The following is an 18076-nucleotide window of genomic DNA, read 5'->3' on the forward strand; positions in this document are numbered from 1 at the left end:
GGAATATTTATTTTAGGCAAATGGTTGCCATCTAAAACCATACAGTTGTTTTACTCTAAAATAAAACAACAAAAAAGTAAAACAAACTTTTGTTTCCATTTTTATCATATTAAATAGGACAGATGTTTTTCTTTTTAGTTTTAGGTTTTATATGTGAATTAAAAATTTAAAACACACATTAAAGAGAAAACAACAATGAAAAACTGACTATATAGGATTAGTTGTGTTATTTACTTTCTTGATACTTCTTAAAAATAAGAGCTTTCACTTTCTGTGTGTAAAATTTCTAGCACTTGAAAGAAATTAGACTTAGAGTTTTTAATAAACATTGTAAGAAGTTGGAAATGTTTTAGTATTTTGGTGTAATCTTTTTAAGAAATAACTCTTTAAATGACAGTAATTTACTGCAGCATGTGGAGATTAATGATGCCAAAGTCAAACTGGGCATCAGGTCCAGAACAAAGATAGCAGAAATCTTTAGTGAGATTGAGGATCACATGTCTCCTTAAATAGTGTCACTCATAAAGAGGCATTATTCCTCTATGGTTTCTGTTTTTGACCTGGTTTTCATTGTTAAGCCAGTTGTCTTTAAACACTGCAGAAGTCTCACCCAAATACGACTTTCTAATTTTATAGTGTTTTCTATTTAATATTTTGCTGGTCTGTTGATGTAGAAAAAGCTACCCATGTTTCTGTTTTTTGTTTTGTTGCTTTTGTTGTTCAATCAATAAAAGGAATAGTGGCTCATAGGTTATTTCCCGCGTGGGTCCTGCCTTCTTTATTGAACTAGAAGAATTTTGGGCCTTTGCAGGCTTCCTGGTTGCTTTTATTCTTATCATCCTTATTGGGATTTAATTTTCTCTCTTTTGTTTTAGGTTTTCAAAAAAATGATAGGAATTTAAGAATGCTTGCTACACTGCATATTTTTATCTTCAAAATAGTTGCTCAGGTTACCAGATACAGGTATAAAACGAAAAAGTAAAATGGAGTAAAACATTGGATTTCAAAAATAAGACAGAAGGAAATCTCCCACAATTACCATGGTGTACACTGCCATCTTCCAAAGAGATGCCCAGCCTACCAGCTCTAGCCCTGCAAAGTCAGTCAAACACATTAAGCAGCAAGCTGTTCCTTTCACCTCAGTTGCTATCATCTCACCCTGAGTTCCTCTGAATCAGCCAGGTGCTTGGGGAAGGGTGGGGATACGCTTCTGATTTCCCAGCCCGCACACTGGCTGACTCACAGAAAGACGTGGTTTTTCTTGGGATATAGTTTTCTGTGTGTTAGTTTTTTAGTAAACAGGTTAAGAGTATGGTCGTATTAGCATTAGCGAGTACTAGCTCTGTCTCCACATGAGACTTCATCTCATTCATCTTTTATATGTCTCGGTTCCTAAATCATCATTTACCCTCATTATCTGAAAGATGAGTTGACCAGGATGCTTTTTCAGTTGACTATGTTCAAGTCTTTGGGACATCTTTGATGCCTCATCAGGGACCAAGTTCCAGCTACTTTGCAACAGCTCTCTTTTGTGGCCTTCATTTTCAGGTCTTTCATTTAAGTTAACAGTATTATTTATTAAAATCTTAGAGGTCAACTTTAAAGTTCCTTTTTGTAAATCATAAAAACCATAATTAGTTTGAAGATGAGAACATTCTTTTCCTCATCTTCTTAAGATGAGTAACTTCATTAGTTTCTGATAAATGTCTATGATTGAATGATTTATACTAGCTCCTTAATGCTACTTTCCTTCACAGCTTGAGGGGTAAAAGTTATTGTGGGTCTTTCTACACAGGCTGGAAATACATATTCATTGATAGTATGGGGAAAAGGACTGATTAGTAAATGCCCATGTAGTGAATACTCTTAAGTAGGTAAATGTAACTCTTTATCAGTTATTGAAACCAGTGACTGGAAAGTACTATGTATGTGTTCGTCTATTCCTACATGAAAAAGTGATTCAGCCCTAACATTTCTTAAAGGTTTCTTTCACATATTAAGACTTTTCATTTTAAAACACCAACAGTGCAAAAAACAAAGCAAAACCCAAAGAACCTGTCTCCTAAAGCACTGTGTTCCAGGCATGGTATTATGAAGAAAAATTCAACCACTATCTGTGTAGAAAGTCTATGGAGTGTTGACAAAATATCAGGCTCTTAGCTAGGCATTCACTTCGTCAAGATCAGTAAGAGGTAATTTTTAGGAGGACTTTAGTCTAGCATGGATAAGCTAACAAATACAAGGTTTTATTTTATATTGTTAGGAAACTGAAAATATTATTTGGGGGAAGTAAATCTGAAAGAAGATAGCAATGGAAATGATACTGTGACCCCCCCCATAAGTTCTCCATTGGAGCCTGCTAAGGGAAAACTCCTGTTAGTAGTAATAAAGGGGGAATAATCCTAAACCCTACAGTACAACTGTCACGAAGGTAAGACTAGCATTAGGAAGTAGCACCATTAACTGATAGCAGGCTGGATGACAGCAGCATAGCAAGAACCTCTTTGTTTTCCTTCTGAGTGTCAGAGGGCCCCAAATCCTTAATGTAGTAACGTTCAGTTGTCAATCTTTTTCCTAAATGGCACAGCAAAAATTTGATTCATGAATCCCCAGTCATTTTCTTTAAGACCACCATATTAGGATGAGCATTAGACCCGATCCTTGCAATGTAGCTCTGGAGTTTGCAGTCTACCCACTGTGGTCCTAATCAGGCCTGCCACTGCTTTGTAATCAAAGTCTTGTTGAGACACAGCCACAGTCATTCATTTATATATTTTCTATGGAAGCTTTTGTGATACAATGAAGGCATTGACTAGTTCCAACGAACAATGTATCACTCACAAAGCCTAAAATATTTATTTGTCCTTTTATAGAAAAGGTTTGCTTCTGATGTTGAACAAACGCTAACTAGAATATGGTGGAAACAGCACAGTGATCTCAGTGAACTAACAATCTTTTTGCCTGGGCGCTCTTGGAGGGAAGGTAGTCAAGTTAATGAGGTGGAGGACTTCTACTGCAAATTACATTGTCTTTGATCCGGATTTGGGTAAATCCTTTAAGTGGCCTGCTAGGCCATTTTGTTTTTGTTACCTTTTTTATATATCAGTTGTGAGAACAGAGAAGTGAGGTTTGCTGAGGACTGAGCATAAAGCAACACATTTGTTCTGTTCACCCTCTGTCCCATCACTAGCCTGAACAGTGATGAGTACAAAGAAGAAAACAGTGTTGTGTGAGGCTATGAAAATCTCTTCAGTTTTAGAGGAGACCATCTCATAAATGTGAAAAATAAAATTTTGGGGAAAAAGAATTTGAGATATTTTCCTAATGCAATTCAGCAGACACAAATAAAAATGATTATTTATTTGTGCTGCTTTTAAAAAGGCATTGTGCTAGCTGCTTTTATTTTCATTTCTCCTTAAGTCCTTATAACAACTCTAAAAGTTAGGAATTATCATCCTTTATATGAGGAAACTAAAGTCCAAATAGGTTAATTTTCTGAAGGCTATGTGGACTATACATGTTAATTGATGGTAGAGCCCGGAATTAAGCCACATTTAAGACCATCTTTTTTAAATTGAGGTAAAACTCATAAAGTATAAATTAATTACTTTATAGTGTACAGTTGGGGGACATTTACTACATTCACAATATTGTACAATCACCACTTCTTTCAAGTCCTAAAACATTTTCATCTCCCCAAAGGAAAACCTTGTATTAATTATATACACACTTCCTATTGTCCCTTTTACCTCCCCCTGGCAACCACCAAATTTCTTCCTGTTATCTATGACTTTACCTATTCTAGAAATGTCACATAAACAGAATCATATAACATGTGACTTTTGAGATTGTCTTGCTTCATTTAGCATAATGTTTTTGAGGTTCATCTACATTGCAGCATATATATTAGTACTTCATTTATTTTACGCCTGAATGTTACTCTGTTGTATTATTTGGAAATACATGTTTCATGGATCCATTCTTAATGAATGGACATCTGGATTTTTTCTGCTTTTGGCTATTGTGAATAGTGCTGCTATGAACATTCATGTACAACTATTGTTTGAGTCTCTGTTTTCAATATTACCTAGGAATGTAACTGGTGGGTTGTATAGGAATTCAATGTTTAGCTTTTTTGCGAAACTGCCAAATTTTTCCAGAGCAGCCACACCACTTTGCATTCCCACCAGCAATCTCCAAGGGACTCTGGTATCTCCACATTCTGACCAATGCTTGTTATGTACTTTTTAAGATTTATTTTAGTCATGTTTGACTTGTATTTCCCTGATGATTAGTGATGTGAGTATCTTTCCACATATACTTGTTGGCCACTTTTATTTCATCTTTGGAGAAAATGTCTATTCAAGTCATTTCCCTACTTTTCAGTTGGGGTATCTTTTTGTTGCATTTTAACATTTCTAAGTGTATCCTATATTCAAGTTCCTTATCAGTTACATGATTTGCAAATACCTTTTCACTGTCTTGGAGGTATCTTTTAATGTATAAGAGTTTTCAATTTTGATGAAGCCCAGTTGTCTATTTTTTCCTTTATTACTTGTGTTTTTGAAAATATTGCCAAATCCAAGGTCATGGAAATTTACACCTGAGTTCTTTTTTCTAGTAGTATAGTAATATAGTTTTAGCTATTACATTTATTAGGGTCTTGATTTTTTAATGTGGTGTGATGTAGGGTTAAACCTCATTCTTATTGTTTTGCATGTGAATTCCCAGTTGTCTTAGCACCATTTGTTGAAGAGACAATGCTTTTACTCATTTATTAGTGTTGACAGCCTTGTTATGAATCACTTGGCCGTAGATTGGTGAGTTCATTTGTGGAGTCTCATTTTTATTCTATTAGGCTATGTGGCTATCTTCATGCGAGTATCAGAGTGTCTTATTGTGGCTTTGTAGTAAGTTAGAAAATCAGCAGTTTTGAGGCCTCCGACTTTGTTCTCCTTTTTCAGTGCTATTTTGGCTATTGAGGATCCTTTGCAATTCCATCTGAACTTAGAATCAGCTTTCCCATTTCTGGAGAAAATAAGCTATTGGAATTTTGATGGGTATTTCACTGAACCTATAGATTGCTTTGGGTAATATTTTGACTGTAAATTTTTCTAATCTAAAAGGAATCTTTCTGTTTTGGGCTCCTTTAACTTCTCTTAGCAGTTTCAGTTCTTTAATTTTCAGCATGCAAGTCTTTTACTCCCTTGGTTAGATGTATCCCTAAATATTTTATTCATACAGATGCTACTGTAAGTGAAATTGCCCTCTTAATTTCTCTTTTATATTGTTTGTTGCTAGTGTACAAATACTGTTTTTTTAAAAAAGAAAACTAATAAAAATGCGTAGAACTTAAGATTTGCCCTTTTAACAGTTTCTAAGTGTAGTTCAGTGGTATTGCATTCACAATGATATATAGCTATCATCACTATTTCCAAAATTTTTACCCCAATAGAGACTCTGAAATAAGCGCTAGTTCTCCAATTTTTCCTATCCTCAGTACCTCGTAACTTCAGTCTACACTTTGTGTCTGAGATGTTGCCTATTCTAGATACTTCATATTATTGGAATAGCATTTTTTCTTTTGTGCTTGGTTTCTTTAATTTAGCATGATGTTTTTAAGGTTCATCCAAGTTGTGGCATGTATCATGACTTCATTCCTTTGTGACTGAATAATATTGTATTGTATACATTACCTTTTGTTTATCCCTTTATTTGCTGATAGCACTTGCATTGTTTCCAGTTTTGGTTGTTGGGACTAAGGCTGCTAAATAAGAATCTTGAATCCTATTTTCAGTTCTTTTGATACTTACCTGGACATTCAATTCATGAGTCATCATAACTGTGTATTTAACATTTTGAGGCCTGTTGGTTTTTATACTTTGACCTTGTGTTTTGCATGTTTGATACATTGGTTTATTAGCTCCAATAGTTTTTTTTTAAATGAACTCATTAGGATTTTCTGTGAAAATTGTATGTGGAAAAAAAGGATAGTTCTACTTATTCATTTCCAGATTGGTCACCTTTTTTCCCCTTGCCTAATTGTTTTGTCTAGAAATTCAAGCACAATATTAAATTGATGTGGCTAAAGTGGGCATTTTTATTTCATTTCTGATGTTTTAAGGAAGACTTTCAGTGTATTACCATTAAATATGCTTAATGATAAGTATGGATGCCCTTACACAGCGTATAGCAGTGGTGGCCAACCTATAGCCCTCGTGCTGCAGCTGGATGTTTGTTATCATTGAAAGCTCTAAAAGATTTGTCATCACTGGCCTGTAGTCTCTGTTACTGAGGAGAATCATTCAACTCAAAAATTCAAAGCCAGCTTTGGCAATAAAGTAACAACCTCCCTCCCCAAAGTGTTTTATTAGGTTGAGGAAATTGCCTTCTACTTCTGGTCTGTTTATCTGCCATAGATGTGGTTGAGTGGGGAGAAAGGCAGGTATGCAGTTCAAAATGTATGCTTTCTTATCATACGCAGCTGCTTCCACATGCCTTTCCCCAGTTATTGTAGCTTTTGAGTATTTGCAGACTTCTGGAAATGTTGATTCTTTCACTTTTTCTTACCTCATTAGTTGTTTTTGTGGAGAGAGAGAGTCCTAGTAGATCTCTCTTTTCTGTCATTTTTAGCAATTACACTCTCCAGAAATATTTTGCACATATTTTCTCCTAGTCTGTGGCATGTGTTTTCATTCTTGTAACAGTGTCTTTACCCAGAGAAATTTTTAATTTTAATGAAGTCCAACTTAACATTTTTCTTTCTTGGACAGTTCTTTTGGTGTTATATCTGTAAACTGATTGTCAAATTCAAAGTCACCTAGACTTTTTGTGTTAAGTTCTAGAGGCTTTATAATTTTGCATTTAGGTCTGTTACTGTCTTTGAGTTAATTTTTGTAGAAGTTTTAAAATATATTATTTGGGCTCCTTTCACATATGTACAGCTAACACCATTGGTTGAAAAAGACTGCTTTCTTTAAATTGCCTCTGTTTCTTTGTCCAAGATTCATTTACTGTATTTGTATTCAGTATGTTTTTGTGCTCTGTTTTGCTTCATTGATCTGTAACCCTATTCTTTACCAATACTATATTTTCTTGATTAGTATAGCTTTATAATAAGTTTTACACTTGAGTAGTATGAGTCCTCTAACTTTGTTGTTCTTCTGTATTGGATTGACTATTCTGCATCTTTTGGTTTTTATGTAATTTTTAAAATCAGTATCTACGAGCAGCTTTTTAAGATTATGATTAAGGTAGCATTGAGTGTTCGCTTCAGCAGCACATATACTAAAATAAGATTGTATTGACTGTCAATTAATAGAGGAAAAATTGATATACCTTTTTTGAGAGGTAAAGACTGATTTGTTAAATGGTCTTTAAAAGTACACCTCAGATAAAGTAGAATGCAAATCCTCAAAAAACAGAGCAGGTCAATGTACGAACAGAGTGCCTCTCCATTTATTTAGATCTTTGATTTCTTTCAATATACATAGTTTTTCACATACTGGTTCTGCAAATATGATTAGGTTTGTATCTGAGTACTTTCAAACACTCTTATTTGTCTTATTTTTTCTTATTCTGGTATTCCAATTGTGCTAATTTTTCCATAGTTCTTGAATATTTAGTTCTGCTTTTAAAAACTGTTCCCTTTATAATGTATTTTGAGATGTTTCTATTGACATAGCTCTAAGTTTACTGACTCTTTCCTTGGCCATATCTGATCTACTGATGAGTTCATTAAAGGCATTCTTCATTTGTGTTACAGTGATTTTGATTTCTACCATTTCCTTTTAATTCTTTTTTAGACTTGTATATGCTTATATTACCCATCTGTTTTCATATGTTATCTGCTTATTCCATTAGAGTTCTTAACATTTTAATCATAGTAATTTTAAATTCCCTATCTGATAATTCCCAAGTCTGTGCTATGTCTGAGTCTGTACTTTGTCTTTTCAGACTATTTGTCTTATCTTTTTACATGCCTTATAATGTGCCTGTCTTTTCCTTTTTGTATGCTGGATATGATGGATTAAGTAATAGAAATAGGCTTTTAGTATAAGGATTTTTGTTAAGCTAGTCAGGAACTGGGCCACTTTTAATGTTTGGTGTAGATGTAGGTGCCAGAAGCTTTGGTGCTCTCTAGTGCCTTTTTGTTTCTCTTTTCCCTATCTGTTATCTTTTGCGTTTCCCTACGAATTTCTTTTTAGGCTGAGCAAGGTGGCACATGCCTATAATCCTAGCACTCTTTGGAGGTGAGGCGAAATTGCAGGTTCGAGCTCAGTCTGGACAACTTAGTGACTTAAGGAGAGCCTTCTCAAAATTAAAAATTGTAAAATTTATAAAAGGGCTAACGATGTAGCTCAGTACAAAGACCCTGGATTCAATTTGTGGAGATAAAGGAGCTTTTAAAATAATTTGCATCTTGTACCTCTTTCAGTACAATCTATCATTACTGTAGTGGAACCCTGTTGAAATGGTGGAAGAGTAGGGAAAGAGGAGTGAATTATATAATCTGAGTCCTTGACTGCAAGCTTTAGAAGTGTGTTGCATGGCATTCTTTCTCTTTTTCTTCTATTAGGTGAAACAGGAAGGTTTGAAGGGTCACAGTTAGCTTATTCCCCCTCTCCCCGTCTCCAGGTATGTGAGGCTCTGATTTTCTCTGGGTGCACTGGCTTTTTTATGAAAAACATTTTGAACTTATTTCACAACTGTTACTTACTTTTCCTTTGGGTACATTTCAAAATGGCTGCTTTCCTCTTTGCTTCTACCCGAAGGAAATTTTTTATTGGATCTTAACCCTGAGCATATTTTAAAATAGTTTCTTTTCCTCTCCTTCTACCCAAAAGGAGAGGAGATTTTCCTTAGATCTTCATAGAACCTGGTGAGATTCTGGCAAGTAAAGCTGTATGAGTATAGAAGGCCTAAGATTGTGCTTCTGGGACTTTTCATTCACAAGTTTGTCTCGCTTGATCTTTGTCAGAATTATCATGTAAGTTTTCTTGCTTTTGTACTACTCCAGTGCCTTCTGCTCCAGGCAGCTAATTTCAGGTTAGTTTTCTGTGTTTACTTTGTCTCTAGATTCAGGAGGCTGATTTGCCCTGTGACCCCAGTTCTCTGATAGGTCTAAGAAAAGTTGCTGATTTTCAGTTTGTTAGGGTTTTAACTTGTAAGGACAGGCAGGATAATATCTAAGCCCTGCATGTGTTGGAGCTGAAAGCAGAAGTCCTACGTTTATATTTTAAAATTGGAAATATCTGTCCAGTTTAAAAATAATGTTCTGCAAGAGATTTTAAACTTTCCTATGAACCATTTGGTTTGCTGAGATGACTCATCTTCTGTTATTTTCATCTCTTTGAATCTTAAATCTCTGTATTTTCATGTGTTTAGTAAGAAGATTTTTTTCAGAACAAACTATTAGAAAAACCTTCATGTAGCTCTTGAAAATTTCTAATAACTTTGCCCTAAATTAATCAGAACTATTGATTTTCTTCCTTCCCCTCCCCTTCAGCACTGTTTTTGTTTTATCAGAAATTTTCTGTAAACCTGTTAAAGTGGTTCTGGGAATTATTTTCGTGTGCTTACTAGTTCACTCCATTTGTTTTTGAAGAAGTAACTCCATTTCTAAGGCATTTTGAAAACTCCAGAGGCTATGCAGTATTTAAATTTGAAAAACTAATAAGACTAAATGTGGGACTCCTGTGCAACCAATGGTTTATTTTCAGTTAACCTTGAAGAATGCATTAATTATAAACTGTAGATCTTAATAACTTTAGCTTAATGGAATTATTCTCAGAATCTATGAGACAGAGGATAGTTTGGCCAAAATGTGTTACTTAAGCAACTGAGAAAGCATTATGTGTACTTGAGCCTTATTATTTGATTACTTGCTAAAAATATACGTTTTGGTAGGCTTTAGTGCTTAGCCTTGGATAGCAGTTGTAGCCAATCTTACACAATTAAGATACTGTGAATTTAGTTAACGTTTCCCTTTTTTTAGGATTCATTTTTAGTTTTATGTTTTTCATTGAATCTGCTGTGAGGAACAGCCGTTAAAACCAAGAAACTAATTAGCTGTGATATTTAAGATTGCTTATTAGTTGGCAAAGCCTTACCATGTTTATGTTAGGAATTAATTTTTCCCAGTTTAAAGTGAATATCTATATTTGGCAGTTAAAAATATTTTAAAGAGGGAGAATTAAAATGTTAACTTTTATGGATATAATATGAATATACTAAATGAAAATTGTTTTTAAATGATTTACTGTGTTGAAAGGATTTGGTTGCAAATAATTATTTTTGACATGTAATAAGCAATTACCTGTGGCGCATTGTAAGGTAAGACATGTTTGCATAGTATGCTCTGAATTAAAGACAAAAATCTTTCACTCTGCTTTTTCATTGCAACCTTTCCGATAAAAAAATACGTGCTGTAAGAAAGAAATTAAAGACTAGTAGTCTTCATTAGTGACATGACTTTGTATTTGTTGTACATCATACCCATTCTTTTTTCCCTTAGCAGATTAGTGGATTGTAGATCAGTGTTATTCCTCCTGAAAAAAAATTTTGTCTTTTTGCATATAATAACCTACAATAAATCTACAAGAATGAGCACAGTGTATCAATAATTTAGTCTTAACAAAAAACTTCCACGTGCTAACAATTCCACTGAAGGTAGAAGGTCTACATTCAGTAAGTATTTAAGTTGGGGACTCTCTTGACAGGGACCTTGATCTCCAATTCTCAGCTCCCCTTTTGTCCTGATGTTGCTTTTTTCATGCTACCTGGGCTGGCAGTTACCCTTGGAAAATGCCACTTCATTCACAGATGCATTCAGGACTGCATTACCGGGATTTAATTGCCTGTTCTCCTCTCCAGAGACATAAGGACCAGTCTTATCATTCTTGACACACTCTTTTGCTTTTTGTTACAACCAAAATTCCCTGGCCATTTATTAGCACAGAATACCCATCCCTGTATGTTCTTTACCATGATCCAGTCTACTCTGAGCTTCCGGCTATACCCAAAGCTCCCGAATAGCCATTTGTAGTTTCTCTCCTGGACTCAGTCCTGTCCCAGGTTCATAGTATGATCCTGCTTCCTGCCCTTGGGCTTCCCTGCTGTAGAGTGGGTGCCTGAGTTAGCCCCTTTGTGACACTAACCTCAGATTTGCTTCCTCTTCTGTCTACTGTCTGCACTCTGCCTTTTAGTTCTTTGAATACCATGAGTCCTTCATCCTTAAAATCTTTGCACATGCTGCTTTTTTTTTCCCATGGAGAAATACTTTCCTGCTCTTCATGTGGCTCTCTAGCCTGGTCTGGGTTTTTTCAAATTAATCTCTATCAGGGTCTCCTAGTTATTTTCTTTTTGGGACTTATTTAAATTTGCGAGTGTATATTTACTTGCTCACTTGGACTTTTCCCTTGGTTCTGGGATGTGCTTTTCTGCCTCACATTTCTGAAATTGGGGTACATGTTATACTGGATACCTCAATTCCTTTCTCAATGGTAAGTAACATTATAGTTTATTATAGTAATCAGTTGTGTCTTACCTCTAGTAAAATAATAAAATACTGTACTTTTAATTTTCTCTTTCATCCAGTTGACTAAGTTCAATAAATACAGGAATTTGTGTCTTTTACCCACCAGTTGGAACCAGTACTCAAGTACAGTATCTGATGCTGAATAAATATTGGTTCAGTGAATATCTCTGTCTTTGGGAGGTGTTGACCCTAATTCTTCAAAAGATGAATCAGTCAGTGTATGAATATGAATTGAATTGTTAAAACACTAAACAACTGAGTCATTATTTTTGAAAATTGTTTTATTCTGGAATTGAAGAAGACCTTTAGATTTGTCTGCTTTGCGCCCCCACTTATGTAACTTGTCCTATTACAGGAAAATGTACTTCCTTGTGTAGGAGTGCTTACCATGTATGATAATGAATCCATATAAGCTTTAACCCAGTGTCAGCAATTTTATTTCATTAGAGGAAGGAGTGGAGGAAGGTACCAAATAGCAGCAAACTTTAAACAGTTTTGCCTCTTGAACTTTTTCAGTTTGCTTCATCCTCTGAGGAAGGTAATCACTTGACTTTCTCACTTCACATCTTTTAAGTGAAAGAACAGCAACCAGGCAGGCAGCATGGGAGACTGGCATTCCTTAGGCCAGCTCCACGATAAGGTTCAAGCCTACTCCATAGCTGGGAGAAGGTATGGCTCGCAGTCCTTTTCATTTTTTAAATTTTAAATCCTGCTTCTGGGAACTACAGTTGAGTCAGCCTGGAGTGATATGAGCATTTTGCCTATTGGTGTATACTTGACAGCCTGGATGTGAAAATACCTGCTATTCTAGTCTTTCCCAATCCCTCATGTGCACTTTTGGGTCCTGCAGATTTTGTGTCTGCACCCACTCTCTGGTACCTGATACATGTGTTCTGTGTGATACCGGAAATCACTGACTAAGCAAGAGGAGGAACTCAAAGTTGCCTAAACTGATGGTGTCTGTGTGAAGATGCACTTTCAGGAAATTGCAATTAGCTTAAGTATGTCATGGAAGAGCATAGTTGTGTGAAAATGAGAGGGGGGTATTGTGGAACCTATACTGTCAGTATTTTTTTGAAGGCTGTTCTCCAGGTGGTCTTCCTGCTGACTAATGGTATATCTATGGATTCATCCTAAATGCACTTTATATTTGTAAATGTTACCCCTGCCCCATCAGGTAGACTGCTTCTTCTCTCACCACTCAAAAAAAGCATCTTCATTCTTTTAATGCTGCTGGTGTCCCTGGTTTCACTTGCGTTGACTATCCTTGAGTTGTTTTGTGTGTCACTTAGAGTATCAGGAATCGACATTATGGTAGCCACTGTTGATTTCCTGCTGTCTTTTTCTGAAATCCTGTGTTAATTGCATTGTTTTACTCAGCTCTACTTTGTTCTGTTTTGTTTTGTTTTATCCTGTTTAAAATAAAAAAGAGTATTAGGGATCATGTGAAAAATCAGGAGAGTGTTTTTTGCCATGGTGTAGCTGGTATGCAGAGCCCTTCCGATGGCTCCTCATCAATAATTCTTTTCTCTTATGTCTCCTTGTGGGAACTGGCTGATTCTTCATGCCACATTTGGTGAACAAACCTATGTAAGTTACAGTGCATAACAAGATCAAAGGTGGTAAGTGGAAAGTATCATCTTGACTTGTATACACAGCCTGTTGCTTTTCTTGCTGGTAACTGATTCTTGAAACAGAAAGAGGGAGCCAGAGACAGACAGACACAGAGAGAAAACTAGCAGCTGTCCTACAGAAACAGCAATCAGGCCAGCATTAACCTGATAACCTAAAGATAAAGATGTGTGCCTGAAAGTGTCATAATTCTCCTCAGTTGTTAAAGAGAAGGAATGTATTTTTAGCAAATGTACCTTTGTTCCAGAGCAGGTGGTGTTCAACAACCTCAGTCATGAGACCTAGCAAACACAAAGATGTTAGACAACCAGGGTTTCTTGGGGGTGTCTGGGATAGGGAGAATGGAGAGAGAGATATTAAGGTGTATGTTGGTATTTAAAGTGGTTGACTCAGGGCTGGGTGTGTAACTTGGCATTTGGCTGGCATGTTCAAGGCCCTGTGTTCAGTCTCCAATACCACAAAAATAAATGAATAATAAATAAATTAAGTGGTTGACTCAAAGGATTTAAATTCCAAGTGAAAGTTTTACTCAGTGATATACAGGGTGCCTTTTCTCTCTAATAACCCCTAGAATGACTCAGTGTATATGAGTGGTTTGCCATGTATTGTTACAAGCAGATACAGTGTAAACTCAAACATGGATTTGTAAATACACACTGCTGTTCAAATTTGGTCCTTCTTCGATTTTGTGGTATTTTTCTGATACTATGTTTACGTAATTCCTGCTTTAAAAATAAAGTATCTTTTCCCCTAGAATATTTTCCTATATATCGTGTTATGTATACTAGTTCTGTTAACAGATTTTCTGTTATAGAATATGTCAGTAATTCTATTGCTGATAAGAGTGATTTCCTTCTTCTGAAATGTAATCGTGCATGAATAATAGGATTTTAGTCTTATAAACAATATCAATGTGAGAAATTTATGTGCTTAGAGCTGGACTATTAAATCTGCTTACATGAATTCAACACTAATTGATATTTCTTGGATTCATTCTGTGTAATGCACATTGATTCAGATACTGTATTCTGCTATGAGTTTTGGCAGTCTGTCTTTGGGGGTGACTGGCATTTTTGATGTTTGTACTAAAATTTTATTTGGAAAGCAAGAAAGATTAAAGGAATTTTATAACTAATTTGTTTGAATTACATAAAAGAAATCTTTACAGTGTCTTCCAATGCCTCTATTAAAGCTCATCACAGTATAAGCTGAGCTTCATACTTTTGTTCTTGCACACAACAGCTACATACATAGCTTTGTGCGGTGAGAGATACTAATCTGCTTACCATTTGGTATTAAGTTACTGCATATTCAACTTCACTGCATGTATTGAGACCGAGTCCAGCATACCCTGCTCAAAAGTCTTTGTTCAATAAAATTTTAAGAGCACAACCCATGTATATTCCTTCTCTGAGAACTTTGGCTCTGCCAAAATTTTCTTAGTCTTTTGAACTCTTTAGTGGCACATATTAATTTAAGCAAAATACCCTAGAGCCAGAATTTTATTTTATTTTTAAAAATTATTTTTCCCTGCAGCCTCGCCAACATTTGTTATCAGTTGATTTCTTGATGGCTGCTATTCTTTCCAGGGTCAGATGAAATCTCAGTGTTGTTTTAATTTGCATTTCTTTAATGACCATTGATGGTGAACATTTCTTCATGTATTTATTTGCTACTTGTATATCTTCATCTGAGAATTGTGTGTTCATCTCAGATGCCCATTTTTGGAGAGGGTCTTTGAATTTGAGGGCCTTGATGTATTTCAATAGAAGTATTTATGCTGATGAATTATTTTAATTTTATGAATTTTAGTGTGTTAAAGAATGTATACTTAACAGGAAAATAGCTGATAAAGTATTAAAATTTTAATGTGTAGAGTGTTTAGAATAAACATTACACCTCTACCACAGAAATACTCTTTGGTTCAACTGTCACTCTTAAGGCAGCCTTCACACATGACAAAGCATGTTCCATACTTAAGTCTCACTTACACTGACAGCATGTGTGCTTAGCTTTCCTTTCCTGTTTCAGGGACCATACATGTTACCTCTTATGTTCACCTTTTTCCAGGAGCTTCCTTTTATACTATCCAGTGTGAAATTTTCAGGAAAATGAAATATCAGTAAAATAAAATATTAAAGATACACTGAGTATTTAGAATAAACATTTTCTACATTAACTGTTTGCATATTAAATCTAAAAATAGCAACAGAAATAAATTCCTGTGTGAAGTACAATGAAAATTCAAGTAAAACTCTTTCACAAAAAAATCTTCAATTAGCACATGTAAGGCAGTTTTCACACGAGAACAGCATGTTCCATACACAAGTATCGCTTATACTGTCAGCACATGTGTTTTGTTTCCCTACTTTGTTTTTTATTTCAAAAAGCAAAACAGAAACAATAGAAATGATATAGCATTTCAAAAAAAAAAAAAAAACAACCAAAACAGTAGGACATAAGCACTAGTTAATATATTACATATTGTTAGCTTAGAAGTAGTTGTTCAGGTTACAAGATCTAGGCACAAAAATGATCAATCAAACAACGACAGTAAAACTGTTCTTTTTGATAAACCAACAGATTAGTAGTACAGTTATCTCTCTTTTTTCCCTGCTTCATGGTAGGCCATACTCAACACCTTGCTGGTCTTCCTGTTTTCTTGGGTGGTTCTTGTGATGTTGCACCTGTCTGTTCACCGATCTGCTCCAGAATTCTTTTGTGCAGTTCTTTGGGCAGATGATGCTATTTTTCCTTTGTTGTAATTGATCATTTATCAGTTCAAGTCCTAAGCCTCTAAGAAAATTTTCCATAATATTTTATGGAGAAAATTGTTATTTTCTTTGTAAACCATGAAACTTTTTAAGTCTGACATGTTTAGGATCAAGTAAAACACAACCATTGACCAATGCTTTTGTGTTTCAAGTGACATAGTTGCTGTATAACTCAACATCTGCTCTGTCTTTTTTTGTAAAATGTGACCATTTCTGGCTTAATTTATGATGAGGATTCACTGTTAATCTTTTTAAATTTTTTTGAGACTGCATCTCCATACACAGTTCAAGCTAGCTTTGAACTCACTATGTAGCCCAGGCTGATCTTGAACTCACAGGATCCTCCTGCCTCAGCCTCCCGAGTGCTGAGATTACAGGGGTACACCACCATGCCAGGCTTCACTGTCAATCTTATCAAGGTGTAATATTGACAGTATCAGTACTACTTTGTTTTTCTTTGCCATATAGGAGGCCAATGTTGTGTCTTTCTGAAATCCAAAGATTGCAGTACACAGTTGTCTATTGTGATTTGCAGCTTGTTTTTAGAAATCTCAATTTTGGTATTGCAAATATTTACTATGCTGGTCATCTGGTGTTTTTTTTGGCAAATGTATACTCAGTGGACCAGTTACTAAATGTGACATTTCCATTACTTTTTGAAATAGTTGCAACAAGTCTGTCATAACATCATATGGTTTTTTTATTGCATGAGTCAAGACCGGGGGACTGAGTTCTAGTATAAATTTCTAAATTCAAGGTGTAAAATATCTTTGGACCTACCAAGGTATATATTTTCATACCATATTTGGAAGGTTTATTTGGCATACATTGCTGAAAGCTTCAACAGCTACTAAATGATGCATGCTGTTAGTCAATTGTCATGTATTTGGATGGTATATAAATTGACAGTTCAAAACAATGCTTTTAAAGAATAGTGGTTGGATTTTTCTTTCTTGGTGGGTCTTTTTGTCATCAAAACATTAGAAATTTTGAAGGAAACTAAATGTCTTGAGTGTCATTATTGTTCTAAAAATCTCAGTGCCACACCTGTCACTTCTCCATAAATCCTTTCGATTCTGATGATTAGAATGACAAAGTCCTGCTATGAAAGCTTTTAGTTCAGCAGTGAAGTACCATGATAAATATATCTTTGAGTATCACTATTGATGCATATAGGATATTTCATATCTATTTCATTGTTAGTGTATTTCAAAACATCATGTAGCATATTGTCTGCAAACAAATTCCAACATTCAATAGGTGCCTTGGGATTCCATTTAATAGGTTTCACTCTGGCAAGGACCTAATAACATTTTCTGACCTAGTTTTAACGTTGCACCATTCAGGTATACATGAAAATTTTGTAATATTTTGACCAGTCAAACATTTATTTACATTTCTGTTTTTTTTTCCTGATCTGAATAAAGGTCTTTATTCTGCATTCTCTATCTGTTGTATCTTGCTGACTTCTTTGGCTTACATGATCCAAGTCATCATCTGTAGCTTAGTCATCAGATGACTCACTTTAAACCAATCAAAAACAGATTGTCATGTAGTACTGTACTGAATTGGGCTAATTGTATAAGAAAACTCAAAAGAAAAGATTTATTAAAAATGTTACGAGTACACAAAAATGTAACATGATACAATGTGGGTAAAACTCACCTATTTACATTTTGACATGTATACCTACACCTTGTCATTCATCATACCAAGTAAACACAAAGATTTCTTCCTGTATTTCCTCAGCACACCTACTAAGACACACCACTTACATTAGAAAAGTATGGTAGCGGTGTCTTTTACCCACCCATAAAATAAATCCCACCAACAATGTATGGGTAATCTAGTTTCTTCACATGTTCACAAGCATTTGGTATTATCACCATTTTTATTTTAGCTATTCTGATAGGTGTTTAAGAATCTCACTGTAATTTAAATTTGTATTTTTTCTAATGGCTAATAAAGTCAAATATCTTTTGTGTACTTATTTGGCATCTATCTGTGTCTTCTTCAGTGAAATAAGTGTTCTTTGTCCATCCTAGAAGTGTTTGTTTTATAACAATTAATGAAGTTCTTTATATTCTAGATAAAAATTCTTTGTTAAGTATGTTTGAAGATATTTTCTTTC

The 18076-nt window shown here is 35.0% G+C and overlaps 1 protein-coding gene and 1 pseudogene across 4 annotated transcripts in view; both read left to right on the top strand.

The window, feature by feature from the left end:
• The window catches only part of Cdkl5 (cyclin dependent kinase like 5), a 193164-nt gene that overhangs the window by 78999 nt on the left and 96089 nt on the right, over nt 1-18076 (top strand). The window lies entirely within an intron of this gene.
• Nucleotides 115-17935, top strand: LOC134474544 (gap junction alpha-1 protein-like; annotated as a pseudogene).

Source organism: Cavia porcellus, unplaced genomic scaffold, assembly GCF_034190915.1.
Source record: "Cavia porcellus strain 051 isolate PalLab524CR breed Dunkin Hartley unplaced genomic scaffold, mCavPor4.1 scaffold_33, whole genome shotgun sequence".
Lineage (NCBI taxonomy): Eukaryota > Metazoa > Chordata > Mammalia > Rodentia > Caviidae > Cavia > Cavia porcellus.